Source organism: Motacilla alba, chromosome 4 (assembly GCF_015832195.1).
Source record: "Motacilla alba alba isolate MOTALB_02 chromosome 4, Motacilla_alba_V1.0_pri, whole genome shotgun sequence".
Classification (NCBI taxonomy): domain Eukaryota; kingdom Metazoa; phylum Chordata; class Aves; order Passeriformes; family Motacillidae; genus Motacilla; species Motacilla alba.
Window position 1 is genome coordinate 45,456,344 of NC_052019.1, and position 17,234 is coordinate 45,473,577.

General features: G+C 34.8%; 1 protein-coding gene across 1 annotated transcript in view; it reads right to left on the reverse strand.

Moving 5' to 3' along the window:
- Positions 1 to 14,505, reverse strand: part of FAM241A (family with sequence similarity 241 member A) — a 449,214-nt gene extending 434,709 nt beyond the window's left edge. The window contains exon 1 of the transcript XR_005256778.1: positions 14,258 to 14,505. The gene's annotated coding sequence lies outside the window, so the exon portion shown is untranslated. The remainder of the gene's footprint in view (positions 1 to 14,257) is intronic.
- Positions 14,506 to 17,234: the final 2,729 nt, after the last annotated feature.

Below are 17,234 nucleotides of genomic sequence, written 5' to 3' on the forward strand. Positions count from 1 at the left end.
CAGTTTGGTGCATGCTTTAACAGTATTTGAATAATTACAGTGAAATAAAGCTAAAGTTAAAACACTTGCGAAATCCAAATTCCAAATTTTGTGTGCTGCGTGATTCATTATGTGTCTTAAATTAGTGCACAGTGAAATGTTCTAACTGTACTATATCCTAATTTCTTGAAGTAATATTATTTACCAGAAATTTCTATTTGTAATTTATGCCTCTAATTAAACAGGAAATTTTCTGGATGATAGTTTATACGCAAAGCAAAGTCTTATTAGTCCATAAAGCATCTATACAATATCAAAAATTACAAATCCCCTCTACCAAATATATTGATTACTAGCAAGAAATTATATTGTAAACCTTTTACATGCGAGTCCTACCATCATCGCTAATGTGCATATTTAGGGCAACTGCAAAAATGCCTCTATTTACTGTACCAACTTCCTGTTCCTAAATCTTTACTCTTCTTTCCTAAAATCTCATTTGCATCTCTGTGGTCATATTAGAGCATGATGTGTGTACAATATTGACTTCCTTAAACAGATGGTAATTGGTGCAAAACAGTTTATTTTACAAACAAATGTCGGTCATCATATATCCATGGAAGACAGAATATGCATGTTGCATAAAGATTAATTTTTCTAACTCTAGGCTAATAGAAGTAAGGAGGGAGGGGAAAATCACAAAAACACATTCATGAAGTTCAGTCTCCCCCACCTTAAATTCCAAGTACAGGACTCCATTCACAGAAGTTGGTCTGTGCCTATCTGTCTATGAGAACATATATTTTTGTATAGATTGATGTGAACTTTATGCAATATTTTAAAGCTTTATCTAATCAATGAAAATGGAATTTCCATGTAATGGGGATATAGTAAAAATGCCATTACTATAAATGTGTAGTACTAAATTACTAGCAATTTAAAAGAATGAATGGTAATTAAAATAATTAAATAATGTTATTTTAAATAATCTGTAATTTAAAAAAATGTATTATCAACCTCCTCATTTTAAGTTTTTGTTGAGGTTCATATTTCCTGCGACCTTAAGCAGGGGATTTGGAAAATTTTGGAGGAATCAAGGTAACAAGAATGTTTAAAAGAATAATTTATTGCTGTGACCATTTTGTCCTCTGATTTCTGTTTTGGGATTATAGTGGATTATCTCTGTCTAAAACCTATTTTTCATATCCCTGTGGAAATCAATTGACAAGTTCACAAGCAGGAAAGCAAAATGAAGAGATCTAATCAATATTTAAATTCAAATTTTTATGCTATGGTAACTTTGAACAGTAATTTTATAAAATATTAGGAGCCTCCTCAAACACAAAGCCTCCAGGTAAAATTTAAACTAGCTTGAAACAAAAATATATTATTAAAATTTAATACTCTAAGAAATATTTCAGTAGCTTTGCAGGTTACTTTTGTCAGTGCTTTATTTCTGATGTCACTTTTTAAAAATTCTAATTATGTTTCTTAAGAAAGCCATTCATTTCAAAGAGAGGGGTAGCAATGCCATAAAATTTTTCAGAGTATTTAGATATTGTGTGCCAAAATTAAGTTACTTTATGACAAATAAATCAAAGTTTTACCAAATTAGATAAACAGGAAAACAACAATTTTAGTAATAAAATTACATTGGGAGACAATTTTTCAAATTTAAATTAAAAAAACTTGCCTTCAAATCTTGTTTACTAATATCTTAACACTAGAAATTAACAACAAAAACATTGATGCATAAGAATCAATGAAATATTCTACAAGAAAACACCACTTTAACAATAATTTTAAAAACAAATTAAAATCATTATTGCTTTGCAGTGGGTTTAGTTTACCTTCCAATATTAAAAAAATATTAGCCAGCTCAAATGTTTTTGTTCTCAAAACTGTTTTAGCATTTTTCAATCTTTCTAGGTATGCTACTGCATGAAATCCACAAATAAAAGACCCCTGTCATCTGGCTCCCAAATGAGTATAAAATCTTTATCATATTAATAAATGTTTTTTATTGTAACAAGATCGCATGAAGTGAACAAAGAAGATAAATTAAATATTTTATAAGCATATATGTTTCATGTAATAAATATGACTAAAACCCACTAATTATCTCACATTTTTATTAAAATAATTTAGAAATTGTTTGGGGTTTTTACAAAACCCACTTTTTGATCAGCTATGTGTTTTTGTGAGAATATATTAAAATCCCGGCGTTTGAATTTGTTAGTTTCCAAAAGATGAAAAATAGTTATCATTATTTTTTCCTATTTCTTTATGAAAGTTTATTAGTATAATTTTTCCTCTCCTGTTTCTGTATATTAATAAACTTAAGATCTTGTGGAAAGCTCTGGTAAAAATCTGATAATCCACAAATGTCCCTTTTATTATTAGGAAACTGGATTTAGGAATGCAAAAATTACTTCCAATTTCTTGTTCCCAAACTGCTGGTATTAAAAAGTTTCCATAGCAACTACAAATCATAATAGCAGTCCCCAAGTAACTCTCCAATAATAGCTCAAAAAAATCCCTGATATTTAAATGCTTAATATGTTAGCGCAACTTTCTTAAACAGTAGAATGAATTACTCAGTTCTCAGATATTGATATTTTAAGTTCAGGTGGCTCTGTGAAGCAAAAGCCTAGTTTGCATCTGAACACAGACACAATATATCCATTCTGTGCCCTCTAACAATGGGACAAGCTCACAAGAACGCTTTTTAAAACACAATGAAAATATTTAAGCTGTTTCAATGGAATTGCCTCTCTTACTTCTATTAGAGAACAGCCTTAAAGACCTCTTTGTTTTGTCGCCTTCTGTATTATCTGCCCTATATGCTAAAGAACACAGAGATACTGCCTTTTCTTGATTTTTCTTATCTTTAAGAGCTCAGAAACATGAAATTCTGATTATTTCCCAATGAAACGATAACTACACAACATATTACTATTTTTAAGTAACATTTTGAGGGATTTCACCCAAATGCAACAGAAGACAGGGAATTAAAAAAAAAGCAGGAACTAATAATGTCATTGGGCCATTTTTTGGTCCAGTGACATAATTTAATGTTTACACATTTTATATACATTTTTTTTTTTAAATCTAAAAACAAAATTAAAATCCCTAATTTTTCTAGTAATTATTTGATTCACCGTCACTGCAGTTACCAGATACCTTTTCAGCAGAGATTTTTGGTTGATTCTGTTTCACCCTGCAAACTCGTCAGTTTATTTTTCTTATGGTATTTGAATTCAGAGCACTGCATTTGTGATTTCACACATGGAATAAAACCACATCTTTTATCACTAAAGTGTGCAGGACAGTCCTACAAACACATAAACATATGTCCGGCTTTACTCTTGTAAGCAATCCTGTATTATTTCTTACATTTGCTTTGGTTTACTTGCATGAGTAAATCTACTCATTCATTTAAGCATTCACAGAACTAAGTACAAGGAATGCACCATTTACTTCATATAGCTAAATATATATGTGACAATTTCACAGGTCACTGCAGCATATATATTTCTGCAATGGTCCATAGAGTTTACAATCCCTTTGAAAACTAATGCCTGGATCTTGTGAGCACTTACTGGTGTCCATAATCACACTCACGTGAGTACTGCTAGACTGTTCTCAAGAGTAAAGTCACTGAAACGCATAAGTGTTTGCAGGTTCAGGACCTAAAATTGTTAATACCACACAAGTCCTGTACAAATGCTGTGTTAAGGCGCCATCCTGAAAACACTTACTCCTGAGTATGCAGCAGCTGTGCTTATTTCTGGGGCTAACCCCTTTGAAATGAAGAGCAGTAAGCAGTAAAGTCACTACTAAATATTTAAACGACTGTACTCTGAAATGTGTTCCCTCATCCTTTCAGACAGGGAGACAAGGGGAAGGTTAGAGTTCGAAGAACTTAGTCTCTCATGTTTCCTCAGTGATGGAAAGCAGTCTGAAGCCACAGATTATCCTGAACAAATGTTCTAGTGGTGTCCAAATCTAGCTCTAACAAACAAAGAGTTGGAAACAATTAAAAAAGCACCATGTCCCAAACCCTCATCTTTTTGAGGAAATAATTCTCTGACAGAACTAATTTTCAAAGTACTCATAAACTGCTTTTAATGGCCAGTTTCTTAGGGATTATTAATTAAGAAAAACATTTTTACAGAAGTGTCACATAAAACCCCCAGACTCAGATGGGTAAGGCACATAAAAGTTGCACTTGGGAAAGGGTAATGAAAATCCATTCATTTTATGTTCGTCCTTGCCTGCCATGGTAACCTAAACCAGACTACAAGCAGGGCTACACTTGCAGCACAGCAGTGACCGTGGTGCCCTGGGCAGCCACCTCTCCCGAGCACCCGCAGCCGCCTCTCTCAACTTCCCTGGAGTTCAGCAGTCCCATCTCCTCTGCTACAACAATTTGTCACTCCTGTCTGAGGATGCTGTCTCAGAACCATGGCCGTGAGAACAACAGTGCCTGGTGGCACAAACTGTTGGACCTAGTGGAATATTTCTGTTTTACACCCTTTACCAAAGCAGACATTTCTGTTTATTTGCCCTGTTTGGTTCTCATTGTGAGCTTTATCTTGGCTCAGAGATCAAATGCAAGCCTTCAGAGCTAGTGAGTGCAGACCAGAATTAAAACAAGATGCCCGCACAGCATTTGCCCGTGACACAGTTCACCTTACTAAATATTTTATCAAGATATGGTTTAAGAAACTGAAAACATGAGTGCTTCTTTCTGTGTTGTTTTATAGCATCCAGTTTTGTGACTTCTTGTTTTTCTATGTGCATGAACGTCTAAAAAGCTTAAACACTTCCATAGCAGCTGCACCAGGGCTACAAGTATAGGCACTTAACATACTAAAATTCTAAAATTAAGCGCTGGCCAGTAGCAGGCTTCATATTGTACAGGACCAGACAGAGACACGCTGCATTTTTATTCTTGATACAAGAGAGAAATTTTGTGTAGAAACAACATTATTACTTGGCCAACGTATTTAAACTTAGAATTACGCTGTCTTTCAGTTTTTAAAACAGATTTAAAAAAAAAAAATTAGATCTATAGATTTTTAAAATACATTTTTATATACACACACATTTCCGACACGTTCTGAATATTTTGGAATTGAGAAAACAGTATTCTGTCTTGTAAGAAAGATGTGGTAATAATGTTCTTATGTATCATTTTTAAGAAAAGTAACACTGCTCCACTTCTAGGAACATTTTTAAGAAGCTGCAAAGTCTCAAGTTCACCAAAAGGGTAAATCTGAATCCTTATGACATCTTTCTGACTCCTGTAGATTTATTTCACATTCTCCTTAGAGCTGTTGTTCAGGGGATTTTTATGTCTGCATTTTGGATTGCTAAACAATACAGCATGGCTTCTAATTTTAAAATATTTTACATATTCTTTAAATTTTGCTAACATCTGAATGAAAATTACACTACTAAAGCAGTACTTACAAAAAGCTTTGAATTTTCAGCAAAGGCACAGAAACATGCACTATGTAAGGAAGACTCTGTATGTGTATGCAATTTCATGACTGTGCCTTTATTGGCTATGATTTATTTTCATACTGATATATTTTTCCCATAAAACCCATCTTTAGTTGTATTGCTTCTCTTTGAATTTTGGGATGTCACTTTGTACTATGTCAAAATTTCTCCTTTCCTTCATTTGGCATGGAGTCAAACAGAAATATGTCCACAACCATGGGATATCTTTGAAGAATTAATTCTTAAGAAACAGTAGTTTCCCAAATGGATAGAAGATGGCACCAAATATTAAAAGACTGTCCCTGGCACATTTCAGCTAAAATTAAAGGCATTAATTAATATAGTCTATTATTACTTGAAAGGTAAAATTTCAAAACACACCCTTTTTATAATCTCACACATTTAACACAGACTTGAGCTTCCTAATACACAGGCACAGATGACCAGCATTTTTGTTTCAAAGCACCAACTACCACATTCATTTTCCTCTGAAAGTTACTTTGCTACTATTGCTTCAGATCATAGCAATGATAACTTCAATACGGGAGTTCAGAAGCTTTCCACAAAACCCAAGTAGAGAGCCACATCAATGGAAGCCTACAGGTATCACTGTTGAGGGAGGCATTTGAACATATCATATGTCAACACAATTCCTTTTATAGATAGGGGTAGGATTGGTTTTGTTCTGATTTGGTTTGTTTGGCACTTAAATGCAGTGGAAAAAGGGCTCCAGTTGAGAGTTGAGCTTTATATTTCCATATGAATGCATGTGGCACCAGATAATGTAAGGTTTCTCCCAGTTTTCATTTCCAAGTGCATGGGCCTACAACAGACAGGACATCAGAAACACTGGCTTGCTCTGCTCCACAGAGATGATCAGAAAGCAGGAGTGAGAGAGTGCCCAGACTGACACAGCTTTGCAGTCTGCTGTACTTGAGGCACATTATTACGTTAATACAGCAATGTTTAAGGATAACATTTAGCATAGCACAGCCAACATCACAATGTACAGCCCACCAAAGGGTCCACCTCAACAAGTCCCATGGCTCTGTCTTCTACAGGCCTTCCTGCTGGCTAACACTGCAAAATCACTTCAGGTACAGGGAAAATCCCTTCCTGCAGGAAGCTTTTCTTTCTATTTCCTTCCACCAGGGATATCTAGAGTCATACAGGGGTCCTCTTTGGACTTTTAAATCTCTCCCTTACTTAGAGTTTCATAACATAAATTGTGCCATATTATTTGCACTGTTGCGAACGGAAGTAGCTGCTTTTTTCTTTTTTTGCCTTTTTTTGTTTTTTTTTTTTTTTTTTTTTTCTCTTCCAAACCAATAAAAAATAAAGAGACAGATGCAGGACTCCATTTACTTCCATCCAGTCTAAACTGTGGGAAAAACCACTTGGTTCTGTGCAACACCCCAGGCAGGGGGTGCTACAGCAGGGTGGGTTGTGCGTGGGTTCCCCTTGGCTGCCATGCCTGCACCCCTGGAAGCAGATGTCCTATTGAATTGCTTGGACTTCATACAAAGCAGCTTGGCGAGCAGCCGAGTATGATATATTGGTATTATTAACTAACTGCTATACTTTAAAGAATAAGCAGGCATAAAGTAACAAGGATTTAAAGCACTAGTAAAAAGTGACTTAAAGAAGGATTTGCACATTCAGTAGCAGACCCTTTTTTACAATTTTACCAGTCCAAAAACTGCATGTTCCTTCTCTATAAACCTTGTTTATAGTGCAGGACCATCAAGTTACAATGCTACTGCTGGTAAACAGTAGCAATTCTAATTAAAACTACTTTTTTTTTCTCAAATGCTGTAGTTCTACAGCAAAATATCTATGTATAAAAAACAGGTTAAACTGTAGTAATTTTATTGCCTGCTTAAAAATTCTTTATTGAGAACAGAAAATAGCTTTTTTTTTCTATAGCGTGTGCGCTTGAAGAGACTGAACATAAACAATTCCCCAAGGAAGAACTTGATTAAAATATATCTAAATAGCAACTTTTTAAGTATTATTTTTTTAATACAGAGGGGTGAATAAGAAGGGGATCAAATCACCAAAAAAGGAATCTCAATTTCTTGCTTAAGGATTTGGGGGGAAGGGGAGAACTCACTTTATATTCATATCTTACTCGTATGCTTTTTCATCCTGCTTCTTTCTACTTCTGAAGTAAGCCACTTTTTGCTGACAAGTCAAAACATTTCTGTTCAAAGCTCAGTTGTGGGTCTTAGAGAAGATTTTGCATCTGAACAGCAGTTCATTCCACTGCATTTTATAAAGGGAGTATCCCACACTTCAGAGACTGTGAGTCATTGTGCCACTGCAGCTGTGACTCTGAGACTAGATTATTATTTTTTTTACCGTATATGCAAAAACATTGTTTCTTAGGGCCATGTGCTAGTTTTTATTTATTGGTATGATCTAAGTATTTCCAGAAAATCCCATCTGCTGCTCAGGAGTTTGGAGAAGGGGCCCTTTCTCATACGTGTTCCCCCTTCCCTCGTAGCACACACTCTTCTAAACCTCTGAACTATTAGGAATGACAGAGGGAGAAATTTCTGCTAGATAAAATGAATCTTGAAGATACTTTTCATGCCAGAACAAATTTCTCCCTTCTAGTATCAGCATCCCTGTTCAACATTTTAGGTCCATTTCTAAACTCTTAACCCTTTGTTAGCACTAAGCCCAGAATGAAATTGGAAATGGGATGTGCTTGGTGATGATAATGATTCAATTACAAATGAAACTATTTAAACAAGAGACAACATAAGGACATGAGAATCTTCATAGTACAGACTAGGCCTTTCCGTTTAAGGCTTCCCATGCGATTTTCAGAGCTTCAGTTCATACCATACCAGAAGTTAATTTACCTTTCAAGCAAAAGATGGAATATTTCACATAAAACATGAAATAAATAAAAAAAACCAAAACAAACCAAAACAAAAACCCAAACAAACAACCAAAAATCTAAAGAGACACACGCATCCAAATGCTCGAAATCAGTAGCACATCATTGGTGAGTCCCAAAATTACTGCCAGTTAGGCTTTATATTGCTTATCAGTTTTCTTGAGGGTGTATTTGGGAAGGTTTTTTGTGTTTGTTTGGCAAGATTTTTCGTACATTTTTGATTGTTTGTTGTTTCTTTTTTTAAAGACACAACTAGATTATTTTACATCCTGGGCAGCTGAAAGGGTCATTTATTTGCACAGTTATGGCAAACACAACTGTTTGTCCTCTCTTTTGCAAAGAGGAATTCCAGAAGTCATTTTTACTCAATTTGCCACAAAGTGACCAAAATAATTTTCAAACGTTAAATTGCGGCTTTTATCTAAAGTTGGTCTTTGAAATCAAAATTGACAGTTAAGTCACAGAAGGATTTACAAGAAAGAAACAGAGAAAACAAAAAATGCTAACATGCACTAACATAAAATGTAATTAGCTATGCATGGGTACATCAATTCAGATAAATGAACAACACCAAAGCTCCAAACAACAGAGTTAAAAACCAATACCTTCCATATTCTTATATTGTTCCACAAGATTAATGGATTTTTTTCAGGTAAAGAAGCAATAAAAATCAATTCAATGTATCAACAATCAGAAAAATTGTAATATAATTTACTCTCTATTTTAATATAAATTATTGTGTATTGTAATGGACAACTGAATTGCAATGTAAATTAATGTAAGTTATGGCTTAATTTATATCAAATATGCAATGAGAACAAAAATATTTATGATACAGCTGACTACTGTAACAGTTTCTTCTAGTGCAATTTTAATACCAGAGTTTTTAGAATATTATTAAAAATAATTGTATGTCCTGGTTTTGTTATTCCATTTATCCCTTTCATTTATTATAAACTTCGGATTAATTTTGGTGGGGTTTTGCTTTGTTTCGGGTTTTTCTTTGTTTCTTTTGTGGTTTTTTTTCAAATGATGAATGAATAAGAGGAGGAAATTATTCTCCACTACAGACTATCATATATCAAATATTACAGTAACATATTACAGTTTTGTAATTCTCATTTCAGAAGACTCATAGACCGAGCTAAGGAAGAGCAAAGAGTTACAGAAATATTTGTTTCCATATGACAGAGCCTGATGTCTTGCACTAACATTTAAAATCAGCCTCTGCTCGAAGTTTATGCACCAACGTAAACCTCACATATGTACAAGATGCACGACCCCTTTTCTGGACCTCTGCGAGTCGCACAAATACCCTGCAGATCTGCTGGGTGGGCACACGATTATCCATACCATTCAAACCCTGTGTGATGGCAGCTGGAGCTGAAGGGCATGGGCAAAGCTGCCAGGCAGGGCAGCTCACCACGGGCTCAGGCAGGGGTCTGGGTGCAGCATCACTGCTGAGGGGGAAGCAGGAAAGGCAAGGCCGGGACGTGTGTACATGGATCCACCAGATATATTATTCTATACCCCTGTATACTCCAAATCGTTTAATACAACAGCACTGGATAAAGCCAAGTTAGGTCAACTAGAAAGAACTAGCTGGTTTGAGTGTTCTTTATTCACACCGATTCTGATCCAAAGTTATTTTTAACGTTGAGAAACCCCCAATACAAATAAATTGTGTATTCAATTTTTTTAAATATCCTTTCCACAAACTGAAACACTTTCTTTATATTTGATGAAATAAGTCAAGAATTTTTTCTGTATAGTACCAAGTGTTCTTATATTAATATGTTGAAATTATACTAATTTAAACACTACAACATTGGCATATACCAAAGGAAAGGCTGATGTTTTGGTAGCGTAACTTCAATTTTTACTACTCAAATATGAAAAGAATCAGCATCTTAAACATATCAGCCAGCAGTTCCTTAATCACATCCACTTGACCACTTGTCCCACCAGTTTAGTCCCACCAGTGGCCCACTCAAGCTATAAAAGTGCAGAATTTAGAAATTAAGAACCCCATCAAAAGGTATATTTCCAAATGAAAAGGCTTAAGATGAGCCTTCTGAATCAATATTTAACTATCTAAAATAAAAGCGCCTACATTTCCAGTATGTTATTTGCAGAAGGGCTGAACACTGCTGAGCCCCTTCTCTGAGAGACACAGTTCAGCACCTTTGAAAGAAACAGGATGAACTTAATTAGGTCTGAGAGGTGAATTTAAAACCCTAAGATTTAAAATTATGAAAACATGTAATTTCCATACAATATACCTAGAAATGTGGGAGGGGGAGATGGGAAGGAGTGGTGCAGAGAGGATGACAAAGGAAAGGAAAAAAACCACCCCAAGTCTCAGTTAAATTATTTACAGAAATTAAATGTATTAGATATTACTACACACTATTTGGAATCTCTCTTTTTGTTAGAGATAAATTATTTCAGTTACCAATTTCCTGTCCCTGCACTGAATGTTCATCTGAGGTTATTACATTGCATTTTATAAATACATTAAAAGAAAAAACTACGAGCAGCTGAATCTACTTGCAAAAAAACCTGAAAATCATGTTCCCATTTTCTAATCTTTGTTTTCTTAAGTCTTATAATGTGTCTTTGCAGAACTAAGTGAGGTATAAAAGTAGAGATTAATATTGTTACACTTGGAAATGTTGTAATAAAATGAAGCCATATATTCTTCCCTCCAAGTAAATTGGAATAGTTTTCACTCTCTTTAGTGGAGAATGTTGCTTCTAATTGCATAGATAACATGCCTGGTTTTATATATATATATATATATATATATATATATATATATATATATGTCTATATCCAGAAGTACAATTTCACTTGACCTTCAAAAGACAACATCAGAATTAATTTCTAATAATGTTGGGTATTCTTCTCAAAGGTAGCAATGTAAAAAAAAAAAAAAATCTTTTTTGAGCTATAATTTATTCATTTTCAGGTTATTCCTCATGAAAAGAAAACTGATAAAATATGCTGTTTTCTTTTTTCCTTAATCTCTCCTCCCACGTCTTGTTTTTCCTTTGTTCTGTATCTTCCTCATATTCACCCTAGCAAAATCTAGGAAAAGACTGTCTCTAGTCAAATATTCTCAGCACTGCCACTACATATCATGTATGTACTACTTAATTTACAACATTCTTATGAACTTTTCCTTCCCTAAGCAAATGTATGAAAAAATACTTTTCTAGCGTCTAAGAAAAATTAGAAAATTGCCTTCACTGACAGAACTAGTTCTCAGGTTCTGAAACAAGAGACTAATCATCCTTTAAAAGTGCAGCTTTTTTTGCCTTTGTTCTCTTCTTCCCCTCTCCCTCCCAACATACATACTGTAAAAGCAGCTAATTTCACAAAAGTCTGACCTTAATAAAAACCCTTCCATGTTTGTCATATTTTTCTTAGTAGAAGCTTTCATTTACACAATATGCAAAAGTGAATTTGACTTTAAATAAAGAATTAAAACTACTTTTTTATTAGTAGTTCAATCAACTTTTGTCTGGATAAGAAGAAACTATTTTTATCAAGTCACGCATAATCAATCCTGCATAGGCACACACACACACAAGTTAAATTGTGAAGATCATCTTTTTTTCTGGCATAAATTAATAATTTCATGTGCCACACATAAAATATGGCAATAACAAAAGCCTTTAATAATACCACTTTCTTAAGTCACATCCACAAAGAATCAAAGAATGCTGGATATGTACATGTAAGTAGCATTTATAAATCAACAAAAGGCAAATATGTTAATTTTAACTTCCTCTATCACCAAAATCAGTCTCACTTACCTGTCTATTTACTATAAAAACCAAAGTACCTGCAGGAAAAGAATAGTCAAAAAAAAAAAAAAAATATAGGAAGAAAGGGCAACTTCTAATTTTAAAATAAGCTACACAATATTAAGAAGTTCCAAAGAGGTGCCAAGCAACTAGTAGTTGCAGATAATATGAAGGCTACTTTCAAAATCAAAATACAATCTTAGAGAAGCAATAACAGAAGACAACAGCTTGAACTCGCAACCAAACTCACCAAGTTTCTTACCTAGTAAGAATTTCTAGTAAAGAGACACAGAAGTGTCTTAAGAACCGAGCAAAGTAAATACCATATGATTTAAATAAGAAACATATCTCAAAGCGTATCTTTAATAAACATTTATTATGTGCTTAGAAAGAGTGTTTACATATAAACTTTGATGTATACTCTCTCTATATCTCTGCAACAGTACATTAAAATTAACTGTTGACTTTGAGAACAGAAGCATTTTATTGATATGAATTACCTTATTCTGCACAACATGAAAGCACAGATTGAAACTAGCTTTCATAACAAAATTGGTTTTTTGAAACTCAAAAACATATTTTTCCGTGTAATTATAGTTGAACATTCTGCTAAAAGAATGTTATGTTTATAAGGTCACTGGTTTTGTGCTGTTGCATTTCTTCTATTAAATTCACTAGATCTCCCATATTTCATATTCTTCACAGCTAGAGCCTTAAAAGTTTTATCACTATTTTGACTACTGGAACCCTATATATGTACAATATTTTAATTACTAAATTACTACATTTTATGCTGCAATACAAAAAAAAAGTTTGACAAACATTTTATTAAAAAATAGAACTGTAAATCAAGTGTACGTTTTTCACAGCTCGTGTAGGACTCCAAAATGTTTTTCAGAACTTCATTTCTATTAAATAAACATTTTGGAAGTACTTCAAATGTCTATTCAAAATTCTCACTGAGGATTTTGAAAGGTTCTGTTTTATTTGCTTTATTTTATACAAATATCATCAAAAGTGAGCAAGAAAGAAAAACAAGATTCCATTGCTGGACCTTAATGGTTTTCATACCTCTGAAATTATATGTAATAGAGTCAGATTCTGAAAATCTACTACAAATCTTGCCACTCTCTTATCTTCACAGTTTTTTTTGTCCTCTTCTTCTCCTTGACCTCCATCATGGCCATTAATACTTTATGTTATTCCTCACCTGCCTTGCTTCTTCCTTATGTTTTTTTTACTGAACTTCTGGGCGTGAAAAATTATTTCCTCTTCTATGTTTTTGACCTACCTGTAGGTGGTACTCCAAAATATTTCTTCCTACATATAAACGGAGCAGTCAATATTCAACAAGGTACATTATTTTGGGCAAAGCTTATGTATCTGGTCTGCCATAGACGTGATCTTGGTATAACTCCTTTGAAATCAGGGGAACCCGTGAAAGTGGAAAACAAACAAACAAACAAACCCCCAAAACCAACAAACCTAATACAAACACATAGTCAAAAAAACCAACCAACACACCCCATATTATTCCACCCCACCCCGAGTACTTGGACATCTTTGGACACATTTTGATTTTCAGAAATTTTTCTCATTTACTTTGCTGTTTTGTCTGATCAGCTTGTGAGCTGCACTTCTCACTTTAAGAACAAGATACACAAAGACATTCACTTCAGGTCAAAAATCATCCATCACAGCTTTGAAGTATCCAGTTAAAACAAGCACTCATTTCAAGGACTGTTTTGCATTCAGTTTGATAGAACTCCCAAAGCCTCCACAGCTTTCCCTGCTTTGTTTGCTTTATACAGGAAATATGCTACTGAGTCATGGCACAGTGACATATATAATAAGAAGCCCACACATATTACATAAGCAATTTGAATTCCTTTTGGATCTATACTGGAAAGACAGTGAAAGGATGTAGAGCAGTGGTCTGTGCGGTGCTATATTCCCACATACAAAAACTATTTCAAACTGTAATATTTGAAAGGTCCCACCAACCTGCAGCCAGTTATGCTCATGGGCTATAAAATCACATACTCACATTTATGAACAAAATCATTACATGCAGAGCTGCCAGTGTTCCTGTTCAACAGTCTCAAAACACTGAGTGGCCACCTTTCAGAGACTTCACACCCTGGCTCCAGCATGTGGTTCTGCATGATATGAGATAGGATTGGTCATTTTTACATTTTTGCTAAGTCACAGGAGAGTTAGGTATAGAAGTCACTATTTGGAGATTTGCAGTACTGGGTTTTTTCCCTTTTTCCTTTTTTTTCCTCCTTTTTAAGAAGGCATCTAACAAATTGTGCCCTGGATAAAGCCATTTTTCATGTTATGATTGTTAAAATAATAATTCTAATAAATGAGAGAAGATATTATTTCAATTATTCTTTTTTTCTTTTCAATTATTCTCCATTTATTTTTGTACAAATAAAAGTCCAAAGCAGTCTGTGAAGTTTCATGCAAACAGTTCCATAATTAAACTCCAACCCATTTTACTTATCCATGAAATCTGGTGGCACATCTGTTTACCATGAGAGAATGTCCAATGGTGTTGAAAAACATATTTTATTATCACAATACAGAGGAATAACAGCCTTCAGGTAAGAAGATATCTAACTTCCTGCTTTCTTCTTTAGACAGAGACTGAAACATGGACATATAGAGGCATACGTTATTAGCTGGACCAGGTAGGAGGAAGTAACAGAAGGAGTAGGAAAGAAATGCATCTTTGCAAACAGCTGTGGTCACAGAAAGGATTGCTGTCTCATGTTTTCCCTGTCTTTCTGTCTTTGCTCCCAACCCTCTCAGTTCACCCTTTTGCAATGAATATGGCACTGACTCCAGGAATGAATTCAGTTCAAACTGCCCTACTTTATAATTGATTTTGTCAGATTATTTTTTTTTCCTACCAAGCTGGTGATTTCAAGTGGCTTGAATGAGTATCAAATTTAAGGCAGAAAATAAACAAAGAAAAAACACAAATAAAAAATAAAGGGAAAAAAATTAGTGCCTGACAACATGGAGAGATGAGAAGAAACAGACAAAGAACCAGTACTTTCAAAGCAAAGCAGCACTTCAACATGCTCACCATGTGACATGAATCTGAGTCTTGGGCTCTCTGATACCAAGACATAAGAAGGTACATAGGAAAGAGAAATCAAGAGACTACGATTGGAGATTCTAGATTCCAAACATCTCCCAAAATTTCTATATTTATTTGTGTTGAAGTATGAGGTCAAACACCATTTGTTGCAATTACAAGGTTTGGAACAATAGGGGGGCACTCTTCAACAGTGCCCAAACACAAAGTCTTTCCTACGGTGATAGAAACTTACAAACTCTGGGGGTTGTCAAGGCTGTCACCACAATCAGATAAGTGTGCAGACACCCCCCCGGATCTGTTTTGGTAACATGGACGACATGACTGCTGGAGGACCTAAAGACTGCAGGAGAAAGCAGACACAAAGTGCCAGCTCAAGTACCTGTGCTCCCAGGAGCATGCATGTGCCCTCAGGAGAACAAAGGGACTAAAGCATCCCAGGAGATCACATTGCCTCATTTGAGTTATCCCCATTGCCACAGATCACCCTTGCAGCTGAGCAACAACTATATCATAAGGCTGGATGCTTCTCTGAATTGAGCCCTCTGTCGGAAGATATTCTGTTACATGAGAGTCGTGACTTTTTGGCTCATTACCATGATGAAGTCCCTGCTCAGGCTGTCTTCAGTACTAGTCAGTTGCTACAGCTCAGGGAAAAAAAGATACAGTAGAGTTTAAAAATATTTCCAAAATATCACTATTAAATTTCCCAGAGTTCACACTACTAAACAAATAAAGAGCTTGCCTACATTTACATTAATAAAATGAGTAGGTTTTTTCCTTGTTATAATTACCTCTTTTATTACAAATGGGAGGAAAACCAGGCTTCTACATCTGTTTTCCTATCATATAAATAGTATGTAAATTAATTACCATCTTCCCAAATGTGTCAGTTCCACCAGAGAATTTCTGAGATTGAAGTAGAGCGATCATTTTTAGAGGCAAGCATAATTAGATCTAAAACTAATTAATACTTTTTTTCTAAATAATGTCATAGAAATTATTCCAGACTTTTTCATGGAAACCACTAGATTTTTCATTCATCTTTACAATTATATTTAATAATAACAAGACTTATTATTGCTAGAGTATTTGTTTATGCTGCACAAGGGCAAACAGGACTAAATTACAGGAAACCCATTTCTGAAAGTTATTGAGTGTCTCTCTCTCCCATCAATATAAATGAAAGATAATTAAACACAACTAATCAATGATGAATTCTAACTATTCTCATGAAACACTGAAAAATATATAAAGGAAACAAGACAGAAGGAAACATCTCCTAAGAAACTGTTATGGTGATACATCAGCCCGTGCCATGCTTTTTAAACTGCACCAGGGATGAAAGCATGCACTTTGGCAAGAAGAAGGGAATTGCTTACTGTGTGCATTCTGCCATCTATTTTTGCCCAGTGAGGGCAGGGCACCCAGCCCTGCAGGACTCGGGTAATGTCATCTCCTGAATGCTCCTTGAGGCAGGACTTATCACAATAGAGTCTGCTGTTCTTATTAAAAATAACTTTCAAAACGAGAGTCCCAACAGCAATTCAAAGACCTGTTTCCACATTGCTTCTCCCCTTAAAACTCCTACCCAGGTGTATTGCAACTAATGTCTGCAGTCCTACAGTCCAGATCCCCTAAGCCTTGCAAATCCACAACAGGTGGAAACAAGGTTTCCAAGACAATTTCTCTTCCCAACACTACATCCCTAAATACTATGGAGTCTCAATAACACCTACTTACAACCAAAACTGATTGACTCCTAAAAGTAGTGGATCAGAAAAGAGCAGGGAAGAGATGCACACTTCTGTGCTTTACCTCAAGACACAACAGCAGCTACTGAGGTCTTTGCAAGCTCTGAGCAACTGACAACAGCAACTACATCTTCTATCCAAACAGATTACCTGATTTACAC